The sequence below is a fragment of the Mustela erminea genome, chromosome 7 (assembly GCF_009829155.1).
Source record: "Mustela erminea isolate mMusErm1 chromosome 7, mMusErm1.Pri, whole genome shotgun sequence".
NCBI classification, from domain to species: domain Eukaryota; kingdom Metazoa; phylum Chordata; class Mammalia; order Carnivora; family Mustelidae; genus Mustela; species Mustela erminea.
In genome coordinates this window covers 89,124,760-89,130,800 of record NC_045620.1, presented here as the reverse complement: position 1 = coordinate 89,130,800, position 6,041 = coordinate 89,124,760, and positions in this window count along the sequence as shown.

The window sequence follows — 6,041 nt, the reverse complement described above, 5'->3', positions numbered from 1 at the left end:
TTATTCCTGAGGGGGAGACTTGGCCATGTTTCCCACTCTTCACTCAGATCCCCATTCATAGGTATCAAGTCCAAACACTGATCTGGTGGCCAAGGCGGGCATCCAGGCAGAGGCTGAACCCGCTGGGAGGAGAGTAGACGGGGAGCAGGGAGGATGTGGTGTGAGCACAGGGGTGGGCTCAGCAGAGCGCCCTCCTCTCCTTAGGTCCTCCTCTGGGCCCTCAGTAGGGTTCTGGGGACAGGACATCTTCCTTTAATGACTGTGACCAGCAGGTGGTGTTCTGGGTGCAAAGGGTTCAGGCTTAGGGCAGGGGCATGAGGAGGAAGCTTGAAGAAATATGGGACAAAGGGGATTTTTAAAAAAAACAACTATTTATTTATTTATTTAACAGACAGAAAGATCACAAGTAGGCAGAGAAGCAGGCAGAGAGAGAGAGGAGGAAGCAGGCTCCCTGCTGAGCAGAGAGCCAGATGTGGGCCTTGACCCCAGGACACTGAGACCATGACCTGAGCTGACAGCAGAGGCTTAACCCACTGCGCCACCCAGGCGCCCCAAATGGGATTTTCAAACTATGGCAATGGGTAAGGGATGGTCAGGCAGCGGCTGTGTTCATGCAGGAGCATTTGTGGGCCAGTTCCAGAGACTGCTGAGGTCTGAGGGCGCGGGCTTGTCAGGGCAGAGAAGATGGACGAGCCAGTGTGGCTGCTGTAGGCAAGAAAGAATTCTACATCGTCATTAAAAAATATTTTGTTGGACGGTTGGATGGCTTAGTCAGTTAAGCATCTGCCTTTGGCTCGGGTCATGATCCCAAAGTCTTGGGATCGAGTCCCACATCAAGCTCCTTGCTCAGCCGGGAGCCTGCTTCTCCCTCTGCCTCTGCCTGCCACTCCCCCTGCTTGTGCTCTCTCTCTCTCTGTCAAATAAATAAATAAAATCTTTAAAAAAGAGAGAGAGAGATTTTATTGTTCCTGCTCTTTGAATTCCAAGCAGAAAATTAGGGAAGAATTTTATTTTTTCCCAGTGTTGGCTCTCCGGTCCTAGCACGAGCTGGTACAGAAATTAAATACAAGCTGCTTCTAGGAAGCTCTCCCACTGGGTTTCCAAGTATTGTGTTGCTCTCCATTTCACTCTCCCACTTGCCATGTTAGTCCTGACATCTGGGCTGCCACATTGAGTAGCGTGTGGCCCTGCTCCCCATTCCGCCTGCCTCCCGAGGTGGCACTTGTCACCGGGACAGCTGATTCAGAAGCTTGTACTGTAAGGTCTACAGTTTCATGGGCTGCTGTGACATCTTTGAGCCAGTTCTCATCAGAGAGTCACCCTACCTCGCTAATCCCTCTATCCACTGCACCAGCTGCATCCCACCCAACTTGAAACCTGCTGGGTTCCACGAACCCACCTGCCCGCCAACTCAGGAATCTATTCCAACACGCCGATCACGTCCTCTTGCAGAATCAGGGCCACTGTATCTTCTGGTTACTGTAGTGCTTGCCTACCACAGTCCTTGCCGGTTCCCTCTGCTCACGGGTATAACCGCCGTGGGGGTCGAGGACACCTGCATCGTATGTGGTGTCTCCTCCTCCAGACTGTGATATGTGACTAAGAAACGACTGTCAGTCTCATCTGTTCAGTGTTAGATGCTATCTGTTTGGTCAGCTTGCACTATTTAGGGCACAAGATCCTTCCCTCACTGCTACGGACTGAAGGGTTGTGTCCCCTCAAAACCTGGACATTGAAATTCAAACCTGCAGCACGATGGTGTTAGGAGGTGGGGACTTTAGGAAGGAATTAGGTCCCAAGGGTAGAGCCCTCACGTTGGGATTCATGCTCTTATGAAAATAGACAGGAGATCTTGCCTCTCTCTCTCTGCCAGGTGAGTTTACAATGAGAAGACGTCAGTCTGCAAACCAGAAGGCTCTCAGCAGGAACTGGACCTGCCAGCACCTTGACCTTGGACTGCTCAGCCTCTAGAACAGTGAGAAGCAAGTGTTCCTTGTGTAAGCCTCTTCGTCTATAGTATTCTTGATACCGTAGCTTGAATTGACTGCGTTCACCCCACCACTGGGGTGAACAGGCAGCATTCAGAATGAGGTTGGTCCTGGTGTGAAGACGTGAGCAGGACCTTCTGACCGGTTCTCTGGGAAAGAATTTGGGGTAGAAACACCCTGGGGATGAGGCTGCTAACAGGGAAGTCTAGCTGGAAGGCCCTGACTTAAAGAAGGGCTGCTAGGGCCATCATGGAGCACCTGCAGAAACGAGGGACAGGCAGAAACTATGGGGTAGAAAGGCAGAGCACCTGGCATATCTGGCAGGGAAAAGAGAACGGTGCAGGGGAGAGAGTAGCTGAGCTGCAGAGGGGAGGGCAGCAGAATGAAGGCCCAAGGATTCTGGCTGCGGGGCTTCCTGGTGCCACCTTAGATCCAGACCAGCCTTCCAGACCCTCCTGGATCCTGTGCATGTGGATGTAATGAGAAGACTAGCCCCGCCCTTCCACCCCATTGTCATTTTTCCAAACAGAAGGAGCCTGAGTCAGTGAAGATATACTTTTACTGGGAGTCTATGCCTTGGGTCAGGGTCCTGTGGTCTTGGCTCACTTAATCCCCACATTCAGGGCCCACTTCTCTAGTGAGGTCCCTTCATGGGTACCTGCCCTTCTGCATGCTGGAGTGAGGGCCTTCCCCCCCACCCCAGTCCCAGACTCCTTGTGTTTTGTTATGTCCTTCCATATGGGAGAAGGGGTGAGCAAGTTCCCTGGGGCCTCTATTCTAATAAAGTGTGAATCGCATTTATGAGGACTCCACTCTAATCCCTAATCCCTCATGACCTAATCCCTCTAAAAGACCCTACTTCCTAATACCATCCAGTTGGGGGGTTAGTACTTCAACATACAAATGTGGAGGGAGACACGAACATTCAGACAATAGCAATCACTGTGTGTAGCCCACACTTTAGAATTGGGGAGTTACACCTTAGTTTCTTGAAGATGGAATAGCCACACAAATTATTTGCAATTTTTCTGTGTGGGAGATTTATCTATTTATTTATTCAGACATTTATTTTATCAGGATGGATTCATGGGTTTTATACTTTGGGTTATAGTCCAATACAACTTTATTTTCTTACTTAAATGGTTCCAGTTTGGGCCAGTAGGCACTCTTTTATGTAGCTCCTGTGTCTTTTTTGGCAAAAATAAACACTATTTTTATTGTTATTATTTTTTATTGTTATTATATCTCTTTACTTCCAGACACAAGATACTCTGGGTGCCTTTTTTATATGTCCTGCCCTGGTCCTAGAATCAGCCATTTCTCCAAAGAGCCCTGGTTTCCTTTTTTCGGATAATGATATTGGAAACCAAGATCTGGGTGCTGTGTGTGTGGCCACTGCAGCTGGGGTATTTGCTTCTCCTTGGCTGAGGGAGCAAGGGAATGTGTATGTGGATACCTAATTTTTTTTTTTTTTTAAAGATCATTATACATGCAATATGGTGACAAGACTTGCGGGGGGCAAGACTAGAGGCAGGGAGAACAGTTAGAAGGTTAACTGAATTGAAGCTGGGTGAGCGGGAGCCCCGGGGCCTGTGAAGGGAGGGATCACTGTTACTATTGTTGGATTTGCTATGGGATGCCACATTGGGACACTTCGTGCAGCTGGATGTCCACATCTTGCCCCAAAGCTGCCTCTCTCCAGCCCTACCCTCTGACCGCATTGGCTTAGCACCAAGGGCCAGGCAGATGTTCCCCAGGAGCGACCTGGGTAGCTCCTTGCCTACAACCTCCTGGTTTTTGCAGCTTCAGAGGGATGTGGTCCCTTTCCCAATAGTTCCAACAAAAATCCAGCATTGACTGACATGCTCATCCCTAAAGCTATAATGGAAATCAGGGAGATGGGTTATGCTGACCAAGCCACACACTCATTCCTGGGCCTGGGAATTGGGTATGGGCTTAGCCTCCCCGTTACCAGATAGACTGAGCAGGAGGGAAGGGTTATTCTCAAGATAAAGACCTGCAGAGATGCCGAAAGACAGCAGAGTGTCAGCTCTCAGCTGCTGAGGGCCCCAGCTTGCAGGCTTCAGGTCTCCCCTTTTCCTCAAAACTGCTGGATCTGGCTACTCCCTGGAAGGCAGCTGACCACCCTGTGTTGTTAAGGGTCAAAATGGGTGACTGAAAGGCTTCTGTAGGTGCCTGGCTGGATTAGTCAGTAAAGCCTCTGCCTTCAGCTCATGTCATGATCCCAGGGTCCTGGATCAAGTCCCACATCAGGCTCTCTGCTCAGTGGGGAGTCCTTCTCCCTCTCCCTCTGCCCCTCCCCTGGCTTATGCTCTCTCTTGCTCACTCTCTCTCAAATAGATAATAAAAAGAAAGAGAAACGCTTCTGCAGCTAGGTGTCTGCACCTCTAGAAGTGTGACCCTGTGCTCTTTAGTAGGTCAGGAAAAATCAATGTATAAGAGGTCCCAGTGGATGAGCAGTTCTGGTATTAACGTATAAAATATCCATATGATTTATTCTGGCCAGAGAACAGAGAAACCTCCCAGCAAGGATGTAGCAGCAGCCTCCTGGTGTTTCCTGCTGGCAGATGGTGTTCTTACAGGAGAAATTAGAGCTGGGAGCCTGGGGTGGGACAGGAATGGGGACAGGGAAGAAGGGGAAGGGACTGGGCTGGTCACGCCTGAGACAACCACATCTGCAGGACTATGCCATCTCTTGGCCCAGACTCTACCCTTCCAGTTCTGCTTTTGAGGCTCCCTCAGCTGTCAGCCTCCAGGAAGAATCAGCTCCTGAGTGGGCCTGGCCTGGGCCCTTCCTGACTGTGGGGAAATGGAAACGAAAGCGGTCTCTTGCTTTACTTCTGCCACCCCTGGGTCTCTTCTGGGCCTCTGGGGAAGGACCTCAAGCAACTCTCCTTTCACACAGAGGTGAAGGGGTTTGCTAGACACTCCTGGGGTCTTTGGCAGAGCTGTTGACTGGTCCAGAAATGGGTGCCTCCAGATTCCTCCTGTGTCCTTTCCTCCCAGGTCAGATTGCAGTGGAGAGGAGGTAATAGGCCTCCATGGATGCTCTACCTACATATACACACACGTGCACACACGCACGCACGCACACACACATGCATGCGTGCGCACATGTATGCACACACATACACATGCACGCATGCACACATGCACAAACACATGCACGCACACATGCACGCACGTACACACACACATACGCGTGCACATGCATGCACACATACACATGCACACACGCACACATGCAAGCACACATGCACGCACGCATGCACGCATGTGCACACACACGGCCTCATGAACTGTGTGTAGGCAACCACCCCTTTCCTCACCCTGCACACCCACTGTGCGCTCCGCTAACCGCTGGCCAAGTTGACAGTGGCCTCCGTGACACAAGCTCTTCTTGGGCAGAAGCTGCTCTCCCAACCCCACCTTGGGACAAGGCACTCGCAGCAAGGCACTCGCAGGACAGTGTCTCCGTCACTTCAGTGGTGCTGCAGGCTTCTTAGCAGTCGGAGGGCCTGTGGGAGGCTGACTCCGGGATTTGGGAAAAAGCTGTCAGAACAGGAGAAGTGGGAAACTAGAAACTAAGATTGAAACTGGGAAGAAACCACGCAAGAAGGATGGCACAAGCCATTTGCAAGGCAGTAACTGACATCTTGCCAGTGGGTCGCTGGTGAGATAGGGGACAAATATATAATTAGATTTTTATGAGTTAAAGGAAATGTGATCCGTTTTGATAAGATTATAACCATCTGAAGTACTGGAGAACCAAGGAACCATTAACTTTGAACTGACTTAGGGAGAATGGATTCTGGTCATGAACTGGCCAGCCAGTGGGAGTATTGATTCTGCTCAGCGGTTTACCCCCTTGGGGGCTGGGGACTTTGGGCTCACGTGGCTCCACCAGGATGCCTCAGTTCCCTGTCTTCTAAGTCCGGGCTCACAAACAGCAGGAACGCCCTGAAGCAGGGATGTCACAGGGTCTCACTGCAAAGCAGCACATTGGCGTATCCGTCAGTTTCTGTTCAGTTA